Below are 23,643 nucleotides of genomic sequence, written 5' to 3'. Positions count from 1 at the left end.
AATGTGTGCTGCGACACTTTAAATGCTTTTTTTTGTAATATCCATATTATGAATATCTATAAGGAAAATTTTAAAAGCCACACACTTTTGATCACTTACCAAAAAAACTCAGAATTTAGAATTTTTCACATTACAAACACAAACCACAACTCACAACCAAGTAAACTTTGTCAGGAAGTCAAAACAACTGACAGATACAAAGGCAAAAGTAAAATGTTTTGATTAGACGGAGTCTGTGTTCAGTGGGCTGGCAGTTCATTAACAATGAGCTACTGACTTCCAATCTGTGCTTACTGTTACAATCTGTAACAATGTTGTAATTTGAAACCCTGACAATGTAAATACATTGAAACACTAATAGGTTTCACAGATTGTGATACGCTTATTATTTAGAAAATTTATGGATTATATTCATTTATATAATTACAGGATATTTCACAACATTGACATAAGGTTTAAAAATATATATTAACATTATTTAAAAGAAAATTTCAGCTACTCGACAACAAAGGCTATGTGCACGGGAGTATTTCAGTTACTGTGTGGCCACACACCAATGCAGCTTGGAGGGAACAATGATGAGGACTGGTGTATTCTCCCAACTTTCCCATACTGAAATTCACAATCAGTCCCTTGTCTTGGCTAAAGTTGTGTGTGACAATGCTATTGCAACACCACTCAACTAGCCAACCTATCAAGCTCCAGTAAGCTACCTTATTCCCAACTGAGATTCTACATTTTAAATATACCCAATGACTTGACTATATCGTGGCAATGAATTCCACTGATTCACCACCCTCTGGCTATAGAAATTCCTCGTTGTCTCTGTTTTAAAGAAATGTCCTTTATTTATTATTATTCTCTCTTCTGTATTTGCATAATTTGTTGTTTTTGGAAAACTGGTTGAACGCCCAAGTTGATGCAGTCTTTCATTATTCTATTATGCTTATTTTGTTATGGATTTATTGAGTATGCCCACAAGAAAATGAATCTCAGGTTTGTATATGATGACATACATGTACATTGATAATAAATTTACTTTGAACTTTTGAATTTTGTATTCTGAAGTTATGCCCTCTGGTCCTAGACTCTCCCACAATTGGAAACATCCTCTCCACATCCACTATCTGGTTCTTTCAATATTCGGTAGGTTTCAATGAAATTCGCCCTCATTCTTCTAAACTAATGAATATAGGCCAAAAGCCATCAAATGCTCAAGTATTCATCCTTTCACTCCTGGGATCATTCTCGTGAACATTCTTTGGACCCTCCCCAATGCCAGCAAATTCTTTCTCAGATATGGGGCTCAATACTGTTCACAATACTCTAAATGCAGTCTAACAAATGCTTTAGGAAGCCTCTGCATTATATCCTTGCCTTAATATTCTCATCTTCAAAATGAATGCTAACATTGCATTTGCTTTCTTTACTACTGCTCAGCCCCCCAAGTTAACCTTTAAGAAATCCTGCACTAGGACTCCAAAATCCCCTTGCACCTCCAGTTTCTAAATTTGCTCCCTGTTCAGAAAATAGTCTACAGTCTTTATTCCGTCTACCAAAGTGCATGACCATATACTTGCATATGAAGTATTTCATCTGCCACTTCTTTTACCCATTCTCCCAAGTCCTTCTGCAGACTTCCTGGCTCTCCAACTATCTTGGTATTCTCTGCAAACTTGGCCAGAGTCATGAATGCCATTATCCAGATCACTAACATATAGCATGAAAAGTAGCGGACAACTAGTCACCGGCTGCTGACCAGAAAATGACCCCTTTATTCCCACTCTGTGCCTTCTGCCAGCCAATCAAACTTCTATCCATGTTCTGGAAATCCAAGTAAACAGCATCCACTTTGTCTACCCTGCCTGTCATTTCCTCAGGGAATTCCAACATGTAGGTCAGCCAAGATTTCCCCTCATGGAAACCATGCTGACTTCAGCCTATTATATCATGTACCTCCAAGTTACCCCAAAAGCTCATTCTTAATAATGCATTCTAGCACCTTAGCAATCATTGAAGTCTGGCTAACTGGTCTATAATTTCCTAAGCACAAAATAATCTGCAGATGCTGGGGTCAAAGCAACACTCACAACACGCTGGAGAAACTCAGCAGGTCGGGCAGCATCCGTGGAAACGATCAGTCAACGTTTTGGGCCGGAACCCTTCATCAGGACTGTAGAGGGAAGGGGCAGAGGCCCTATAAAGAAGGTGGGGGGAGGGTGAGAAGGAAAAGGCTGGTAGGTTCCAGGTGAAAAACCAGTAAGGGGAAAGATAAAGGGGTGGGGGAGGGGAAGCAGGGAGGTGATAGGCAGGAAAGGTGAAGGAGGAATGGGGAAAACACAATGTGTAGTAGGAGGCGGAACCATGAGGGAGGTGATAGGCAGCTGGGGGAGGGGGCAGAGTGAAGCTGCGATAGGGAAAGGGAGAGGGAGGGAATTATCGGAAGTTGGAGAATTCTATGTTCATACCAAGGGGCTGGAGACTACCTCGACGGTATATGAGGTGTTGCTCCTCCAACCTGAGTTTAGCCTCATCATGGCAGTAGAGGAGGCCATGTATGGGCATATCTGAATGGGAATGGGAAGCAGAGTTGAAGTGGGTAGCTACCGGGAGATCCTGTCTGTTGTGGCAGACGGAGCGGAGGTGCTCAACGATGCAGTCCTCCAAACTGCGTTGGGTTTCACCGATGTAGGGGAGGCCGCACCGGGAGCACCGGATGCAATAGATGACTCCAACAGACTTACAAGTGAAGTGTTGCCTCACCTGGAAGGACTGTTTGGGGCCCTGAATGGTGGCAAGAGAGGAGGTGTAGGGACAGGTGTAGCACTTACGCTTACAGGGATAAGTGCCGGGTGGGAGATCCGTGGGGAGGGACATGTGGATCAGGGAGTCACGGAGGGACTGATCCCTGCGGAAAGCGGAGAGGGGTGAAGAGGGAAAGATGTGCTTAGTGGTGGGGTCCTGTTGAAGGTGGTGGAAGTTGCAGAGGATAATGTACTGGATCTGGAGGCTGGTGGGGTGGTAGGTGAGGACAAGGGGAACTCTCTCCCTGTTGTGGTGGCAGGAGGATGGGGTGAGGGCCAAAGTGCAGGAAATGGAGGAGATGCAGGTGAGGGCATCATTGATGATGGCAGAAGGGAAACCACGATCCTTAAAGAAAGAGGACATTTGAGATGTCCTGGAACGGAAAGCCTCATCCTGGGAGCAGATGCGGCGGAGACGGAGGAGCTGGGAATAGGGAATGGCATTTTTGCATGTGGCAGGGTGGGAAGAGGTATAGTCGAGGTAGTTATGAGAGTCAGTGGGCTTGTAGAAGATGTCAGTGGACAGCCTGTCTCCAGAGATGGAGACCGAGAGATCAAGAAAGGGGAGAGGTGTCCAAGATAGACCAAGTGAATTTGAGGGCTGGATGGAAGTTTGAAGTAAAGTCGATGAAATTGATGAGCTCAGCATGGGTGCAGGAAGCAGCACCAATGTAGTCATCAATGTATCGAAGGAAAAGTTGGGGAGCAGTACCAGAATAGGTTTGGAGCACAGACTGTTCCACATAACCAACGAAGAGGCAGGCATAGCTGGGGCCCATACAAGTTCCCATAGCTACACCCTTAGTCTGAAGAAAGTGGGAAGAGCTAAAAGAGAATTTATTAAGTGTGAGTACAAGTTCCGACAACCGGAGGAGGGTAGTGTTGGTGGGGAATTGGTGAGGTCTCTTGTCCAGAAAGTAGTAGAGGGCTTTGAGGCCTTCCTGATGGGGAATGGAGGTGTACAGGTTTCCCCCGCCATCCTAAGGTAGAGCGTTCCTATGAAACGGTTCGTAAGCTGGAATGTCGTAAAGCGAAGAAGTAATTACCATTTATTTATATGGGAAAATTTTGTGAGCGTTCGCAGACCCAAAAATAACCTACCAAATCATGCCAAATAACACATAAAACTTAGAACAACAGTAACATATAGTAAAAGCAGGAATGATATGATAAATACACAGCCTATATAAAGTAGAAATACTTCTCTACAACGATTGCCTGCACAGATCTCTGTAGCAAAAATCTCACGCAAGCGCTCTTGGCAGAAAATCTCACGCAGGCGCTCTCGGCATAAACGCACTCTCCAGTAACCTTTAAACTATGAAGCTGCCAAATCTACCAAATAACACGTAAAAATACACAGCCTATATAAAGTAGAAATAATGTATGTACAGTGTAGTATCACTTAGCGAAATTGGATCAGCGCCGAGCACACTGATGATGGTGTGTTAGACTGAGTCGTCGCAGTTTGGGTGGTGCAGTGGCCCCCACCCTCTGGGCTGCCGACCCGATACATTGCCGCGAAGTACGCAGTGGTAGCTGGGAGGCACACAGCACACCTTTAAGAAAAAAGCCGAAATAAACATGCTAATTAATTAAGTGCTGCCCGGCACGTAAATGTCGGCACAGATCAGAGGCGATTGCCGATTGCATGGCCTCTGATCTGGGCCGACAATTACGTGCTGGGCAGCACCTAATTAGTTAGCATGTTTATTTCGGCTTTTTTCTTAAAGATGTGCTGTGTGCCTCCCGGCTACTGCTGCATTCTCCGCGAATTGGTACAGTATCTGTCCGGGGCCCGGGTGTTGGGGTGGTGGGACACGGAGGTGTCATCTCATCGTCAATCAGGGCAGGCAGCTCATCTTCTCCTATGACTGCCTGCCTCGATGTCAAAGGTCGAGGTTCGTCGTCTGCTGTGGCTGACGTGGAAGGCTTGCTTGACTGCTGAGCCTCGCGCATTTTTTCTATCATACAGTTGTTTGTAAGCACTCAAACCATCCTGCAAATATCCCCTAAGCCTATGTACCCTTTCAAAATTAAAGTCATACTTTATCATTGCAGCGAAAATCTCATGCAGTTGCTTCACTTTCTGCATTCGGTTTCGATTGTTATCCTTTCCTCTTCCAATTGCATCATCTCTTCATCTATCAGTTCTTGGTCATGGGATGCCAAAACCTCTTCAACATCATCTTCGTCAACTTCCACAAGCCAAACTTACTTTGTCCTTGCTTTGTTCACCATGATCGAAACGCTGAGTTATGTCTAGTTTTACGCTAAGTGTAACACCCTTACTCTTTCAGGCTTTTCTGACACCTTAGAACTCATCTTGCTAACGGCTGCTCAATGCAACGTGTTTGCTCAATGCAACGTGTTTAAGCAATGCCGTTCCAAATCCGGGGTAGAGCGGTTGCTCGGGGCGTGCACTGCCTTTTATCGCGCACTGATTTTTTATCACGCACTGCCTTTCTTCGTAACAGTGAAAGCACCTTCTGAAAGCGAAAACAGGGTACTAATGTAGGTCTTTCGTAACAGTGAGGTTTCGTAAAGCGAACGTTCGAAAAGCGGGGGACACCTGTATAAGGATTGGATAATTTTCTGTCTCTATAATTTCCTGTCTTTTACCTCCCTCCATTCTTAAAGAGTCGAGTGACATTTGCAATTTTCCAGTCCTTTGGAAACATTCCAGACCCTCATGATTCTGCAGTTATATCCTGCAAACCCTTTAATGCTTCCGACAATTTTCTCTATGATATAAACAATCAGCAGTTCAGGCAGTATCCCTGCTATGACCTCGATCTTTCATTTTTTGACCTGCTGAACGTGGCCTTTCTTTTCACTTCAGTTATTTGGCATCAGCAGGTTATTTTTGCTTTATAATAAAGGGACAGCAGCCACAAAAAAACTGCCCAGTTTACCTCAGCACTCAAAATCAGAGGTAGACATTTTCTAATCACAATCAAACAGTTGGCGATTCAGCTGTTGTGTTTAATAAGATCTAAGTACATAAGACTACAAACACGAGAAAGGGTCTCAGCCCAAAATGTCAGCTACTTACACTTTTCCATAAATGCTGCCTGGCCTGCCGAGTTCCTCCAGCAATTTGTGTGTGTTACATAATACAGCTTTGCTAATGCCCATTAATACTTTTAGACAGCCAAATTCAGCAATCTCAGATCCAGTATGAAGCATTATTTCCACATTGCAAAGTTACATTCAGAAACACTGCAAAAGGCCTGACACTAATTTTTACCCACTGGTCCTTGTCTCTATAATTGGTGCAAAAGGTTACCCTCGATACCTCCAAATCTGCAATAATGTCACCTCCTAATCTTTTAAAAATTCCAGGGAATACATTCATAGTTCCTACAATTTCTTTTTGAAGTTGGCCCCTTCCTGTTGAGACACTATCTGGTTAGTCTATGCAGTTCTGTTTCCAAAATCTGTACGTAGGTGGTGACATGATGCCCAAATTATTCACTGATGGGACTGACTTAACACAACATCTACTACCATGAATGATGAGGACTAAATACAAAGTGCAGGATGCATTAGCATCTCAGTTTATCTTCTGTATTATTTTAATGAACTCTATATAGATCCCTGTCCTTTTGGATTCCACTGTTGCTGGCTTTAAACCACACCACAGTAACATCTACATGAAATGATGCAATAGGAAAGAGCATCCATTATCAAAAGATCCACACTACCCGTGTTAACGGTGATCAACCTGATGTAATGAAACAAGTACCACAGCTGATTCTTTTCCACCTCTATTAGTAGCAAGCTATGAGTGAGAACCTTCCTTCTGCACTCACAGAGAGTAGGCCACGGAAGTCTCTCTGCCTTAGCGTAGAGATAGAGTTTTTTATATATCATCTTTGTCACGAAAGCCTAGCAACAGTGATAGTCCAAGACAAAGGCCACTTAATCCCCTAAAACAGAAGTAAACGTACTTGACAAAGAATGCTTAATCACATCAGGCAGAGGTAAACAGAGGACAGAATATAATTAATTCTCACATCCTGCATGTCCTTGTCTGGACACTCAGCATTTATATGTTAGCAGGACATATTGATCCTTTAACAACTCAATACAAAAGAACAGTTAGATCAATGAATATTCCAGCTACTCAAATAGAGCGGAATTTAATAATTTAGATAAGAGACTCTACTGAAATTAGGAACAGAATGTAAGGAATGCCCTGCCTTTTGTCGAAACCAAAAAGGTGTGAAAAATCAGGGGGCATCCTCTTGTGGGTCTGTGTGAGTTTTTAATCCTCATCTCACCCTAAAGAGCAGCTGCTCAGACATGCTGCAGCTATTCTCAAACCAGAATACAGACTCAACCTTAACCATTATTTACAGGAATCTGAGAATCCCCTTAAACTTTATCCCCTAGGCCAAGATCTTTTCTCGCTGCTGCCTCAGATCTGACACCACCAGGTTCAAGAACAGTTACTACCCCTCAACCATCAGGTTCTCAAACAAAAGGGGATAACTACACTCATTCTACTTCAGGTTTTCCCACATGTGATGGTCTCACTTTAAGGACTCTTTGGCTACGTCCACACTACGCTGGATAATTTTGAAAACAAAGCTTTTTCTCTTCGTTTTGACCTTCCGTCCACACTGAAACAGCGTTTTCAGCCCCCGAAAATGGAGATTTTCAGAAACGGTCTCGAGAGTGAATAAATCTGAAAAGGCCTAATATCTGTTGCCGTGTGTATGGGGTAACCGGAGCTTTTTAAAACCACTGTCATGACGTGCCGCAACAGATAGTGGCAGCACGGCATTTCATTGTTTGATTATTATTACTTTATTATTGCCAAACAGTTGATACTAGAGCGTACAATCATCACAGCGATATTTGATTCTGCGCTTTGCAGAACCTAACAATTTCAGAACAGATAGCAACGAGATTGAAGCCAGAAGAGTTAGAAATGTACTCACCAAATACTTTGACCCATAGCTTACTGAATAAATAAGTATACTCACTTTGCCCTGTTTTCTGTCCTTGGTTATATGAAGGCAAGGACAGAAAACACCCTCTGCCACCTCCAGTTTAAATTCCATGTGGAATATTTTGGAGGATCAAGAACCAAGAATGAAGGTGGTTTACCTACTTATTCAAGAACTTCTCTGACAATAGATGTGTAACAGCCTAATGTAACATTGTATGGAAATACAAGATAACACTGATGCAGACATGTTTTTATACATTTAACAAGGTACTTTATTAATGCAACAGAGTTAGCCTGTTTTTCAATGTTGGTCGTCAGCCGCGTCATACAGTCCGTGAACTCCCTGTCGGTTGCCTCCATACACTACAGTATTTGCATTTTTTTAGTTTTAAGTCCTCATGCGCGAGAGCCAAGAGCAATTCCTCTTAGCTTTTTCTACTCCGTAACGCGCACCAAGTATACCGTTTCCTCTTCGCTTGTTTTCTGTGTGTCCTGCGCATGCCCAGTAGGAGGAGATTCGTCCAAATATCCGTCTAATGTGGACAGAGATATTTTGAAAAACGCTTAGTGTGGATGCCTGTCGTTTTTACTCGAAACCGGCGTTTTCAAAATTATCTGGCGTAGTGTGGACGTAGCCTTTATCTTGTTTCATGCTCATTATTTATTGCAGTTTGTTTACCGTTACTGTTGTATAGATTTGCTAAGTATGCCTGCAGAAAACAAATCTCAGAGATGTATGTGGTGACATGTATGTACTCTGATAATGAATTTTACTTTGAACTTATTCATTTTGTTTACGTACACAATTGATGACCACATATTTCTCTAAATTTAACTAATTTCCTAAGCCTATTTCTAATTTTACACTTCCAACTCTTGCTTATGGTAAAAGCTATTTTATGCTTTCAAATTTGAATTACGTGGCTTTCTCTCCCATGATATTGGATCATTAAAAACATGGTGAATCATTAAAGTTCAAAGTAAAATTTATTATCAGAGTACATACATGTTACCATGTACAACCCTGAGTTTCTTTTTCCTGCAGGCATACTTAAATCTATAGAACAGTAACTGTAAACAGGATCAATGAACAAACTGTGCAGATGTAAATATAAATAAACAGCAATAAATAACGAGCATGAAATAACAAGATAGAGTCCTTAAAGTGAGATAACTGGCTGTGGGAACACCAGAAATAGAATGTAGTTATCCCCTCTTGTTCAAGAGCCTGATGGTTGAGGGGTAGTAACTGTTCTTGAACCTGGTGGTGCAAGTCCTGAGGCACCTGTATCTTATATCTGATGGCAGCAACGAGAAGAGAGCATGGCCTGGGTGGTAAGGATCTTTGACGATGCATGCTTCTTTTCTTCGGCAATGTTTCATGCAGATGTGCTCAATGGTTGGGAGGCCTTTACCCATGATGTACTGGGCCAAATCCACTATCTTTTGTAGGATTTTCCAGTCAAAGGCATGATGTTCCCATACTAGGTCGTAATGCAACCAGTCAGCATACTTTCCACCACATATCTATTGAAGATTGCCAAGGTTTTGGAAGACACACCGAATCGCTGCAGACTCTTGAGGAAGTACAGGCCCTGATGTGCTTTCTTTACATTAACATTTATGAGAGAGTGGACCCTCTCCACCTCTGATCCTCCAGTGATTACTGACTCTTGAGCCTCTGGCTTCCCTCTCCTAAAGTCTACTATCAGTTCCTTGGTCTTATTGACATTGAGTGAGAGGTTATTATTATTACACCACTCAGCCAAATTTTCAATCCCCCTCCTGTATGCTGATTCATCACCACCTTTGATACAGCCCACAACAGTGGTGTCATTAGCAAACGTACGTGGTGTTGGAGCTGTACTTAGCCACACAGTCATAGATGTAAAGCGAGTAAAGCAGGGGGCTAAGTACACAACCTTGCGTTGTTGCTGTACTGATGGAGATTGTGGAGGAACACACACAAAATACTGGAGGAACTCAGCAGGCCAGGCATCATCTATGGAAAACTTTTAGGCTGAGACCCATTTTTGCCAATCCAAACTGACTGGGGTCAGCAAGTGAGGAAATCGAGTATCCAATTGCACAAGGGGGTATTTAGCCCCAGGTCTTGGAGTTTACTGATTAGGTCTGAGTGGATGATGGTATTAAATGCAGAGCTGTAATCAATAAAGGGCATCCTAATGTATCTTTGCCGTCCAGATGTTCCAGGGTTGTATGAAGAGCCAATGAGATGGCATCTGCTGTAGATCTGTTGCTTCGGTAGACAAATTAGAACAAATTCAAGTTGTCAGTCAGACAGGAGCTGATGTGCTTCAACACCAGCCTCTCAAAACACTTCATCACTGTGGATGCAAGTGCAACTGGGCGATACTCATTGAGGCAGGTCACCATGCTCTTCTTGGGCACCGGTACAATTGAAGCCTGCTTGAAGCAGGTGTGTACAACACACTGCCAGAGCAAAAGGTTGAAGATATCCATGAACATACTAGCCAGTTGGTCAGCACAGGTCTTCAGTACTTGGCTAGGAACTCTGTCTGGACTGGCTGGTTTCCTTGAAGGCAGCCTGCACATCATCCTCAGATACTGAGACCAAAGGATCATTGGGAGACAATTTTAAAACCTGCTGATTTTCACTACTGCCTCAGGGAACTTAATCAACATCTCTATGAAGTCAGTAGTTTCAGGAGTACAAACTTGATTTGTGTTATCTCTGATTGCAACTTAATCCTTAATAGGTCAGTACTGTTATGGCCCAGCAGCAATAAAGATGAGTTTGAGTCAGGTTTTTATAAAATAAACAATGACATTTATTAACCCCTACTCAAAAAAACATGGAACAGTAAACAAACGATTAACTTAAACAGATGTTAACAGCTTTATGCGTCTATAGTTAACAAGCAGTCGAACTTAAAGACAATTCTTAACATATCTTATATTTAAGCACAGTCTTACGGTGGTAATTTAATAAGTCCAAATGATTCCTGAAAAATAGTCAAGAGAAGAGACTTCCCAAACCAGCTTTGGACCAGTTCCCGAAGTAAAGAGGTCACTGCTGACGCAGCTCCCAGCCAAAATGCCTTGTCCAAAATTATGACGCAGAATACAATTTCTCAATGTAACTGACCTTTCGACAAAGTGATCATCATTCAATACCCAAACCACGTCAGGGTTAACAAAACGTGCGTGCCACATACAGACAGTTCCAAATGCCAGTCACACCTGTAATGCGCCAAATGCCGCTGGTTAACCCCAATGCTTTTGGGGTTCATTCGGAGGTGGGGATTCTTCACTCTCACTCTTTCTTCTTCTTCGATGGCGTAACTACCAACGGTGGATTCCCAACAAAACGAACAAAGCAACAACTGCGGTTTCCCCTTCTATACCAGCTGGAACATGCCATCACGTAACATCACATCACCCCACTATCACAAGACAATTACATCATTCCAACGGCACGAGACCATTACATCAAATTCATGAGATTCTCACGGGACAGGTAACAATACTCAGATACTTATTTCCACATACTGGCACATGGAAACTAAGTAAATGCATTGAATTATATGCTTCAAAAGAATAGATCTGAAAGTTCCCATCAAAATATTAACATTAACACCATCATTACTATAACTAACATTTTATGTTCCAAGTACAAATTAAACTCCTGTTAATTCTTCCTCTAATTTTCACAAGACCCACAACACACACTTGCTCATAAGACATTCATGCAAGATCTGTGCTTAAGATAACAACTTATGTCATTGGCACACTGAAATGCTTTTGTTTGAGTTTGAAAGCAGTGCTCAATAGCTAGATTTGATTCAGTGAGCAAGCATTCAGTAAACAAAATAAAATATAAAGCGATAAAGTCAAGCCATTTTACTTACACTGTATCTTGGGAGACCATATAGAGTCTATTAACATGAACACCTATCACATTAATTACACACTGAATGCTGCAATCACAAGATTAGCGAGAGTGCAATTTATCCTACACTAATAATAAAACTTTGCCGTCAGGACAACATGTTTGGAAAGTACAGGTGAGCTATTAGCTCCAAAAGTTGCTCAATGCAGTTACATCTGCAATAGCCATTCATTGTTATTCCCTTACTAATAGTTATGGAACACAAAAGTCCTCCTTGAGAAGGTATACACTGCATGCAGAGATCAAGCCAAAGATTAAACACAACCTAAGAACAAGTCACAAGCTTGAACTAGACAAATTCGCTGAATATGACTGAATATTCCCTGATGAGTGTTCCATTCCTGAACAAAGGCCATTTGCATATTTTTGCTCCATGATTGATGGGAGTGAACATTGATTGGCCAGCCTGGTTCATTGGAACATCTGGCAACAATTCAGAAGCTCAGGCAACCCCACAAACGTAACAGCCGACTAAACCACCGCCATCAGCATTCAACTAAGTGTGCAGCTCAGTCAAACTACCATTAGTAGGAACACAAAACTAAAAGTCCCAGCAAACAACTTATGAATCCAGTTTTTCCAGTACAATCTAAATTAGGCTTGGTTATGGATTTATAGATGTTCTGATAAAATATCTCCAGCCTGAAACTTGAGAGGAGCTCTATCCCTGTTAAGGTGGAAGAAAGATGGGATGAACAAGCATATCCAGGAAATGGAGGAGATGTGGGTGAGGGACACCATCAATGGTGGAGGAAGGAATCCCCTGCTCTCACCTACCACCCCATAAGCCTCACATCCAACAGGTTACTCTCCGCAACTTCCACCATTTTCAATGGGACCCTAGCACCAAACACATCTTTACCTCCCCCATACTCACCACTTTCCACAAGGATTATTCCCTCCATGATTCCCTTGTCCATTCATCCCTCCCCACTCATCTCCCTCCTGGAACTTATCCCTGCAAGTGGAAGAAGAGCTACACCTGCCCATTCACCTCGACTCAGGGCCCCAAACAGTCCTTCCAGGTGAGGCAACACCTCACCTGTGAATTTGCTGGGGTCATTTGTTGTATCCAGTGCTCCTGATGTGGCCTGCTCTACACTGGTGAGGCCCAACGTAGATTGGGAGACCGCTCTGTTGAGCACCTCTGCTCCACACGCAAAAAACAGAATCTCCTGGTAGCCAGCCATTTTAATTCCAATCATCATTCCTGTTCTGATATGTCAGTTCACGGCCTCTTTTGTCACAATGAGGCCACTCAGGTGAGGAGCAACACCTCCTATTCTGACTAGGAAGCCTCCAACCTGATGACATGAAAATTGATTTTTCCAACTTCCAGTAAAGTTTTCCTTCTTCATTTCCCCACTCTGGGCTCTTACCCTCTTCTCCTCACCTGCCTCTGGTGCTCCTCCTCCTTTCCTTTCTCCCATGATCCACTCTCCTCTTTCAGAATCCTCCTCCTCCAGTCATTTGCCTTTTCCACATTGCCTCCCAGTTTCCACTTCAGCCCCCTCCCCCACCCACCTGGCTTCACCTCTCACCTTCTGGCTTGTCTTCCTTCCCCTCGCCCCCTCTTTATTCTGGCGTCTTGCCCCTTCGTCCTCAGTCCTGAAGAAGGATCTTAGTCCGAAAGGTCAATTGTTTATTCATTTCCATAGATGCTGCCTGACCTTCTACAAAGTGAAGAAAGTAAGATTAGTGAACCTTGGCCACGAAAGAAAAGGTTTGTTCAGAAGTGAGGAAGAAGCAAATGTCATGTATAGCCAACAGTATCGAGCGTGTCCTTTGAGGGCTGTAGGGAATGTAACAGATTTTAGAAATCGGTAGCTCAGGATAGAATAGGTCCCTTCCTATGTGTCATGCCAGGAGATAGAAGTGGGATCCTAAATGAATACTTCTCATCAATGACCAACAGGGATATGAAGGATAGAGTTCAGGAAGGGAGGGGTTTGTTAATATCTAAAATATTTCTGTGTCAGGAAGGAAGAAGTGATAACATATTGGGACATTTAGATAGACAAAATCCCCAGGGCCTGACAGGATCTTTCCCAGAAGCAATGGAAAGCTGGGGAGGAGATCAGTGGGGCCCTAACGGAGATTTTTGCATCTTCCTCAGACACAGACAAGGTGCAAGAAGACTGAAAGGCAGTTGCTATAGTTCCCTTATTCAGAAGGTGCTGTAGGGATAAACCAGGGAGTAGTAGTCAAACGAGTGAAAATAATTCTAAGGGACACTTATAAGAGCAGGGACTGATGAAATTTGATCAAGGCAGGTACGTGGATCTTGACAAAGTCCTATACAGTAGACTGGACCAGGAGGATAAGGCACATGGGATGCAAGGAGTGTTGGCAAACTAGTTCAAAAGTTGACGGTGATTTGAAGCAGAGGGCAGTGGTCCAGGGGTGTTTTTCTGATTATAAGTTCATAACCAGTATTTTACCCCAGGGGATTGGTGCTGTAACCATTGTTGTTTTGATGTATGTAAAGTACAGAGGTGGGCTGATGAGTAACTTTGCCAACAACACAAAAATGGGTTAAGTAGAAGATAGTATAGAAGATCATGAAAAGATAGGAGGGACTAGATCAACTACACCAATTAGGTCAAAGGGTGGAGCCAAACTAAGAGTGGTCCACCAGTCCTCCAGGTTCAGGGATGACGGGTCAAACAAAACTGTTATGGAAACAGCAATGAAGTATCCTTCTACATCTGTATACCCCTGAATCATCACCCGGAACTTGCATGACTGACAGTAAACCAAGGGGGAGTGACCGACATGATGAAAGAAGCTGTGAACGCCACCAGAGATGGAGGACCTTTACTGCTGCCCTAAACGCCAGCGGCGTAACAGGCAAAACAAGACATATATTAAATCGCAGGATCCTCAGGCCTATTGAAGTACAAAGGGTGCAAGTTCAAATCTCCCTGAAAATGGCAATACAGGTGGATAGGATAGTGAAGGCAGCATTTGGCAAGCTTGCCTTCATAGGCCAAAGGATTGAGTACAAGAGTTGGGACGTCACAAAGGTGGTGCTGTGGACGCTGTCTACACTGATTTTAGTAAGGCATTGACAAGATCCAAATAGTGAGGCTCATTCAGAAGATCAAGATGCATGGAATCCGCAGTGAAATTACCCTTTGGATTCATAATTGTCCGGCACATAAAAGATGGAGGGTAGTAGTTGATGGGGCCCATTCTGGCTGGAAGTCTGTGATTAGTGGCGTTCCACAGGGATCCATACAGGGCCCTCTGCTGTTTGTGATATACAGTGTATTCCAGTTAATTGGGACACATCGGTACCAGCACATTTTGGCCCAATCAAATAGTTGCCCCTATTAACTGAAATTTCATAGAAATAATTAAAAATGTATAAAAAAAAGACACACTACCATTAAACTGAGTAACAAAATATGTATTTAAATGAAAACGGAACAAATTAGAACGCTATTGATACTACTATAGTTCTATACAATTGCGTGGTAGTTCCCAATAGATATCGACGGAGGAATTAACCCAGTGCAGGCTGCCATGTTCTTTTTATTGAATGAAATGAACAAAATCAGCTCAGACACCTAGTCTGATAACAGCAGCCTGGATAGAGGTTACAAGTTGAATCAAGAGTTAAGATTGGCATGTTGCAAAGGTAATGCTACGGTTGTTATGGGGGATTTCAACATGCAGGTGGACTGGGAAAACCAGGTTGGTACTGGACTCCAAGAAAGGGAGTTTGTGGAGTGCCTCCGAGATGGATTCTTAGAGCAGCTTGTACTAGAGCCTACCAGGGAGAAGGCAATTCTGGATTTAGTGTTGTGTAATGAACCAGATTTGATAAGGGGACTCGAGGTAAAGGAGCTATTAGGGGATAGTGACCATAATATGATAAGTTTTAATCTACGATTTGAGAGGGAGAAGGGAAAAATCAGCAGTGACAGTATTACAGTTGAACAAAGGGGACTATGGACCCATGAGGGAAGTGGAACAACAATGGCAGGTATTTCTGGAAATAATACAGAAGGTGCAGGATCAGTTCATTCCAAAGAGGAAGAAAGATTCTAAGGGGAGTAAGGAGCGACCGCGGCTGACAAGGGAAGTCAAGGACAGTATAAAGATAAAAGAGAAGTAGTATAACATAGCAAAGATGAGCAGGAAGCCAGAGGATTGGGAAAGTTTTAAAGAGCAGCAGAAGATAACTAAAAAGGCAATACGGGAGAAAAGGTGAGGTACGAAGGTAAGCTAGCCAGGAATATAAAGGGGGATAGTAAAAGCTTCTTTAGCTATGTGAAGAGGAAAAAATTAGTTAAGACCAAAGTTGGACCCTTGAGGACAGAAACGGGTGAACTTATTATGGGGAACAAGGAAATAGCAAACAAGTTGAACAGTTACTTTGGATCTGTCTTCACTAGGGAAGACACAAACAATCTCCCAGATGTAATAGTGGCCAGAGGACCTAGGGTAACAGAGGAACTGAAGGAAATTCACATTAGGCAGAAAATGGTGTTGGATAGACTGATGGGACTGAAGGCTGATAAATCCCCAGGGCCTGATGGTCTGCATCCCAGGGTACTTAAGGAGGTGGCTCGAGAAATCATGGACACATTGGTGATCATTTTTCAATGTTCTATAGATTCAGGATCAGTTCCTGCAGATTGGAGGGTAGCTAATGTTATCCCACTTTTTAAGAAAGGCGGGAGAGAGAAAACAGGAATTATAGACCAGTTAGCCTTTCATCAGTGGTGGGGAAGATGCTGGAGTCAATTATAAAAGATGAAATTGTGGCACATGTAGATAGCAGTAACAGGATCGGTCCGAGTCAGCATGGATTTACGATGGGGAAATCATGCTTGATTAATCTTCTGGAATTTTTTGAGGCTGTAACTGGGAAAATGGACAAGGGAGAGCCAGTGGATGCAGTGTACCTGGACTTTCAGAAAGCCTTTGATAAGGTCCCACATAGGAGATTAGTGGGCAAAATTAGAGCACATGGTATTGGGAGTGGGGTACTGACATGGATAGAAAATTGGGTGGCAGGCAGGAAACAAGGAGTAGGGATTAACGGGTCCCTTTCAGAATGGCAGGCAGTAACCAGTGGGGTACCGCAAGGCTCGGTGCTGGGACCGCAGCTATTTACAATATACATTAATGATTGAGATGAAGGGATTAAAAGTAACATTAGCAAATTTGCAGATGACACAAAGCTGGGTGGAAGTGTGAAATGTGAGGAGGATGTTATGAGAATGCAGGGTGAATTGACAGGTTGACTGAATGGACAGATGCTTGGCAGATGCAGTTTAATGTGGATAAGTGTGAGGTTATCCACTTTGGTGGCAAGAACAGGAAGGCAGATTACTATCTGAATGGTGTCAAGTTAGGAAAAGGGGAAGTACAACGAGATCTAGGTGTCCTTGTTCATCAGTCACTGAAAGTAAGCATGCAGGTACAGCAGGCAGTGAAGAAAGCTAATGGCATGTTGGCCTTCATAACAAGGGGAGTTGAGTATAGGAGCAAAGAGGTCCTTCTGCATTTGTACAAGGCCCTGGTAAGACCACACCTGGAGTACTGCATGCAGTTTTAGACTCCAAATTTGAGGAAGGACATTCTTGCGATTGAAAGAGTGCAGTGTAGGTTCACGAGGTTAATTCCCGAGATGGCGGGACTGTCATATATTGAAAGATTGGAGCGACTGGGCTTGTATACACTGGAATTTAGATGGATGAGAGGGGATCTGATTGAAACATATAAGATTATTAAAGGACTGGACATGCTAGAGGCAGGAAGCATGTTCCCGATGCTGGGGGAGTCCAGAACCAGAGGCCACTGTTTAGGAATAAGGGGTAGACCAGTTAGAACAGAGTTGAGGAAAAACTTTTTCACCCAGAGAGTTGTGGATCTGTGGAATGCTCTGCCTCAGAAGGCAGTGGAGGCCAATTCTCTGGATGCTTTCAAGAGAGAGTTAGATAGAGCCCTTAAAGATAGTGGAGTCAAGGGATATGGGGAGAAGGCAGGAACGGGGTACTGACTGTGGATGATCAGCCATGATCACAGTGAATGGTGGTGCTGGCTCGAAGGGCCGAATGGCCTACTCCTGCACCTATTGTCTATTGTAGAAAATGGACTGCTGTCATACGCTTTTGACAATTGCATCCTCCGAACCTTCCTTTCATTGTAATATTCAAGATGACTGTCAATACCTTCAAATTCTTGTAGTTCATAACTTGTTGAAATAATGAAAGCATTTCATTTTCACTCCCAGCCACTTCCAGCATCTCCAAGCCTTAACGCTTGAAATCGCGTTGAGCAAAGCAATTCTAAGTTGTCTTACTGCACTCACCATTCATCAGCGACAAAAATCACTTTTTTTGAGCACAAACAAACGCAATTAAAGGGGCATAGTGACCCAAATAAATGAAGGGAATCCTAGCTATCTGCTCAATTATTATTTACTCTTTAAGAGTTGGCCCAAATAAGCACCTGCTCCAATTAACAAATGGTCTAATTAACTGACATATAAAGTACCTGGATGAAAACATAGATGGTTGGGTTAGGAAGTTTGCAGACAGAATGGTGATTGGTAGTGTTGTGCCGTAGAAGACTGGCACAGGATATAAATCAATTGCAGAGAAATGGTAGCTGGTGTTCAGACTAGTCAAATGCAAAGTGTTACACTTTCGGAGATCAAATGAAAAGAGACAGTACACTGAATGACAAGACCCCCAAGTGGGTTGATGTGCAAAGGCATCTTGGGGTCCAAGTCCATAGCTCCTTGAAAGTGGCTACATGGGTTGATAGGGTGGTAAAGAAGGCATATGGCATGCTTGCCTTTATTAGTCAGCAATGAGCTCGAGTCAGAAAGTCATGTTGCAGCCTTACAAAACTCTAGCTAGCCTGCAAATGCAGTATTTCATTCAATTCTGGTTGCACCATTGTAAGAATGACATTGAGGCTCTGGACAGGGTGCAGAAGAGGTGCAGAACAGGTTTACCAGGATGTTGCCTGGATTAGAAGGCATGTTCTACAAGGAGAGGTTGGACCTACTTGGGCTGTTTTCTCTAGAACAGCAGAGATCTGATGGAGGTTTGTAGCTAAATAGCCTGCATCTTTTTCCCCAAGGTTGAAATGTCTAATACCACAGGGCATGCACTTAAGTAGAGACAGGGCAAGTTCAAAGAATGAGTTCTTTTTTTTTGTTTTTACACAGACAGACAGACAGACAGACAGACACACACACACAGTTTGCATCTCATTCCATTTAGCCGGCAACATTACTGCCTCACCTTTAAAGTCGGAAAGCAGGAATTGATTAAGGATAGGCTTGGTTGTCCAATTCACAGCTGACGAATGCAACTGTGAAGTGTGCATCTAATGTTTCCTATTAAGCAAAAAAGTTGCTCACAGATGCAGTCCCAGTCTCAGAATACTAGCACTTCTCTGCTGATTCATTTCCACTTTCAGATTTAGTTCCAGTTAGAATATGCTGAACAAGTTGTAGCAAATTCCATTTGTTCAGTGCTCGAGCCCTTGGGATAATAACCCAACTCCGATTTCAAAAATATCTCGTGCATTTAGTGGTCAGGGTGGCACGGTGGTACAACAGTTAGTGCTGCTGGCTCAACACTCTAGCGATACCATCTGTATAAAACTTGCACATTCTTCTTGTGATTGCATGGGGTTCTGCTGGGAGCTCCAGGTCCCTCCCACATCTCAAAGTGCTAGTATTTTGGTCAGTGTAAGCAAACACTTAAAATAGGCAGACAAAGGTTTCATGGCGAAGTTGATGGCGAAGTCGATGGCGAAGTCATAGAGCACTACAGCACAGAAACAGGCCCATCTAGACCATGCTGAACTATTTATCTGCCTAATCTCATTGACCTGCATGCAGACCATAGCCCCCAATATCCCTCCCAGCCAAATTTCTCTTAAAGAGTTGAAATTGATCCCGGATCCACCATTTCCGCAGGCAGTTCATTCCACACTCTTGCCACCCTCCGAATGAAGATGAGCCTCAAGTTCCCCTTAAAAATTTCACCTTTCACCCTTAACCTCTAGTTCTAGTTTAACCCAACTATCACTGGGCAATACTGGAGAATCCCAGCAGTCATAGAGGACAAGTTGCACAACTGCAGCAGAGTAAGTGGAAGCTTGAGATTACTCATTTAGAAGCCTGCCTGGATGCAATAGCCTGCAAGACACAATCAACTGCCAAACGGTGACAATCTATTCAACATGTAGAACCATTTCATATGGTGCTTTCAGTTTAGTAACATTTTTCATGAAAACGTGCAGACTCAAAGTCAAAATAAAATCTATTATCAAAGTATAGTATATGTTACCATATACTACCTTGAAATTTATTTTCCAGCAGGCATTTATAGGAAAATAAATACAATATAAATTATGGAAAACTGTACATAAAGTTTTGTTTCTTTTTCATATGGAGGGAGGGGGAGTTGATGTCTTTTCTTTCAACAACTTCCATGGTTTTTCTGTATATCTTATCTATCTGGAGAAGACAAATATCAGAATTGTATTATAAAGGCATATTTTGACGATAAAATGAACCTTTGACTTTTTGAAGACTGACAAATAACCAATGTGTAAAAGGCAAAGTGTACAAATAAAAAAGTAAATAATGCTGAGAACATGAGTCGCCAAGTCCTTGAAAGCTCGTTGAAAGGATTCATCACACTTTTCCACGTGATGTTAACACACTATGTGAACAGGATCTTATTTTTCTTAGTCAGTATTCACTTCCTGAAAACTAATATCCCGTCGCTCTGTCATGCAACAGCGTTTATGTGGAAAAAATAATGAATGGAGTGAGACACTACTGAGCAATAAATGACAAGCGTAAAGAAAATAACAAATAAATGAACATACAAATTAGGAGCAAGGTTCAATCACATGATCAAGCTTGATTATAACATCAACTCCACATTTCTGACTGTCCCATGACTTTTCAATCCTCTGCTCATTAAGAATCAGCCTTAAAAATAAAACTTAGGAAGTGTTCTGAAGTTTCACAACAAGGAAAAAATTTGCCTCGTCTTAAGAGAGAGAAATTGCCTTTAAACTCATGAAAGAGCATAGGCCATCAACTTTTTGCTGTTGATGTTTCTGTAGCAGGCAATTTCTTTTTTACGAAGTCGAGTTGCAGGCTCTACGCTCAATCCAGTACAGATGGAAAGCGTGCCAGGGGAGCCAGCTGGATTCGAACTCGGGAGCCTTCGCTCCGAAGTCCGGCACTGATGCTACTACACCACCAGCCCGCTCACCTCATCTTAAAAGTGAAGTTATTTACTTTTAAATCAGCACACCCCTAGTCCAGATCACCCCATAAGAAGAAACATCCTCTCTATATCCACCATTTTTTTTCTACCATTTCAAAATTGTGGAATATCTTCAAGTTCTTTCTTGAGAAGAGATTAAAGATTGGTGACGAATCTGCATATAGGAGGGAGATTGGAAATCAGGTTGAATGGTGTCACAAAAAACTTTCACTCAATGCCAGCAAAACCGAAGAGAAAATTATTGACTACAGGAAGAAGAGCCAGTCCTCATTATGGGATCAGTAACCTTAAATTCCTTGGGGTTATCATTTCAGAGGATCTGTTCTGGGTCCAATACACAAGTGCCATCACAAAGGAGGCATGGCAGCATGTCTACTTAGAAGTTGTGCAGATTTGGCACGTCATCTAAAAATTTGACAGGTAACTATGGATGCATAGTGGAGAGTATCCAGTCTGGTATGAAAACACGAATATCGATGGACAGAAACTCATAGAAAAAGTGGCGGACACAGCCCAGCCCAGCCCATCACAGGAAAAGCCCTCCCCATCACTGAGCACAACTACAAGCAGCGCTGCCACAAGAAAGCAGCATCCATCATCAAGGACCCCCACCATCCAAGCCATGTTCTTTTTTCACTGCTGCCATCGGGGAGGAGGTTTAGAAGCCTTGGTACCACATCACCAGGTTCAGCAACAGTTATTGCTCTTGAACCCGTGTAGATAACTTCACTCACCTTAACAATGAACTGGCTCGACAACCTATGGATTCACTCTTAAGGACCCCACAACTCAGACTCTACAACTCGTATCTCAGCATTATTTATTTGCAGTCTAACTTCTTTTACACTTTGGTTGTTTGTCAGTCTTTGTGTGTAGTTTTTCATTGATGCTATAGTATTTCTCCATTCTATTGAGAATGCCTGCAAAAACAAGTTTCGCAACATATGCCAGTGATATTAAACCTGATTCTGGCATATTTACTTTGAACCCACCCAAAAATTGGGTAGTTTTAGCACTATCCAATTCCAGAGACCATGCAGACTCACATTTGAAAGCAATGTTGAGGAAGTACTGTATTACACAGCCAAAACTGTTGTCTTTTGGCTTGAATGCCAAAGACAAACTACGATGCCCTCACACATTTATAAAAGATCCTACATGATTATCCGAAGAGGCAGAATTCCCATGTTCACTGCTCAACATCTTTAAACTAATTGACGTTTCGCAAAATTGGTCTTTGGCAAATTGCTGTTGAAAGAACAACACACAAAATGCTAGAAGAGCTCAGCTCAGCAGACAGCTACTATGGAGGGAAATGAACAGTCGATGTTTTGTGTTGAGACCCTTCATCTGAACAGGTCAGTCCTGACGAAGGGTCTCAGACCAAAACATCGACTGTTCATTTCCCTCCACAGACGTTGCCTGACCTGCTGAGTTCCTCTTGCAGTTTAGTTTTTTTCCGCTGATTTCAGCAAGACTTAAGAGACTACAGATGCCACATGCCAACTGAAGTTACAGTTCCACCATTATAAGTGACTAAGGTAACAAAAATACAAGTATTTTTGTTTTTAAAAGGTATCTAAATTCGTGAGGATCCAGATAGGTTCTGTACAAATAGTTCATTCCACATGTATTCCGCAAAGTTACGCATTGAAAACAAATGTCTGATTTCTAACTTTTCCCTGCTCTGATAAAAGGTCCTGACCTGTCGAGTACCTTCAGCATTTACTATTTCACATCAAAGAGTATTAAATCTACAGATGGTCCTCAGAAAGACATTGCAGAATCACTACCAGGAGACTACAGCTTCCGCCAGCTGGTCAGGAGTGCCGGTGGAATATAACATTACACTGCTTTAACTTCCCAGAAGAAAAACTGGCCCCACGGTCCGTTTTGTGTCGAAAAACACGAAAGCACGGTTTGATAGAGCCAGAATTCCAGGTGGGTGATTCACCCTCTGCACAGCAAGGACCAGAGCCAATGCACCGTAAACCAAGTTATTCCAAGGTCATCGGCGGGCCAGTCTCCGAGCATCGCCCTCTCCCTCAGTACAAGCCCTTGGAAAACATTTCCTTACCCCCGTCCGCTCCCCTCAGCCACCGATCAGAATTCACAAGCTCCGCGTCCTCCGGCGCCACATGCACGGCCGAGCGAAGAGTGGGAGGAGCTTCGCGCGGCCACGATGACGTCACACGAAAGGCGGCTGCCACGTCGCGACACCGTGTTTGCGTCACGGTGTCAGCCGCTTGTTCACCCACCCCGGCCTCCCGCTCGAACGGTGGAGTGACGTCATCGGCGGACGCTGCTGCAGCCCCGACTCGCGAGCGGCGAGGGTACGAGAGCTTGACGCGGAGTGTTTGCCTCTTCATATAACCATATAACAATTACAGCACGGAAACACCTAGTCCCACCGACCTGCATTCAGCCCATAACCCTCCATTCCTTTCCTGTCCATATATCTATCCAATTTAACTTTAAATGACAACATCGAACCTGCCTCAACCACTTCTCCTGGAAGCTCGTTCCACACAGCTACCACCCTCTGAGTAAAGAAGTTCCCCCTCATGTTACCCCTAAACTTTTGCCCTTTAACTCTCAACTCATGACCTCTTGTTTGAATCTCCCCCACTCTCAATGGAAAAAGCCTATCCACGGCAAGAG

The 23,643-nt window shown here is 43.0% G+C and overlaps 1 protein-coding gene across 2 annotated transcripts in view; it reads right to left on the bottom strand.

The window, feature by feature from the left end:
• slc31a1 (solute carrier family 31 member 1) overlaps window positions 1-23,189 on the bottom strand; it is an 83,986-nt gene extending 60,797 nt beyond the window's left edge. The window contains exon 1 of one of the 2 annotated variants that reach the window (XM_063073844.1): window positions 23,060-23,189. The gene's annotated coding sequence lies outside the window, so the exon portion shown is untranslated. Of the gene's footprint in view, window positions 1-13,239; window positions 13,372-23,059 lie in introns of those variants that run through there. The other variant, XM_063073845.1, reaches the window with a different exon arrangement.
• Window positions 23,190-23,643: the final 454 nt, after the last annotated feature.

The sequence above is a fragment of the Mobula hypostoma genome, chromosome 21 (genome assembly GCF_963921235.1).
Source record: "Mobula hypostoma chromosome 21, sMobHyp1.1, whole genome shotgun sequence".
NCBI lineage: Eukaryota > Metazoa > Chordata > Chondrichthyes > Myliobatiformes > Myliobatidae > Mobula > Mobula hypostoma.
Note: the sequence above shows the minus strand (reverse complement) of the source record. Positions and strands in the feature narration are given on the sequence as shown.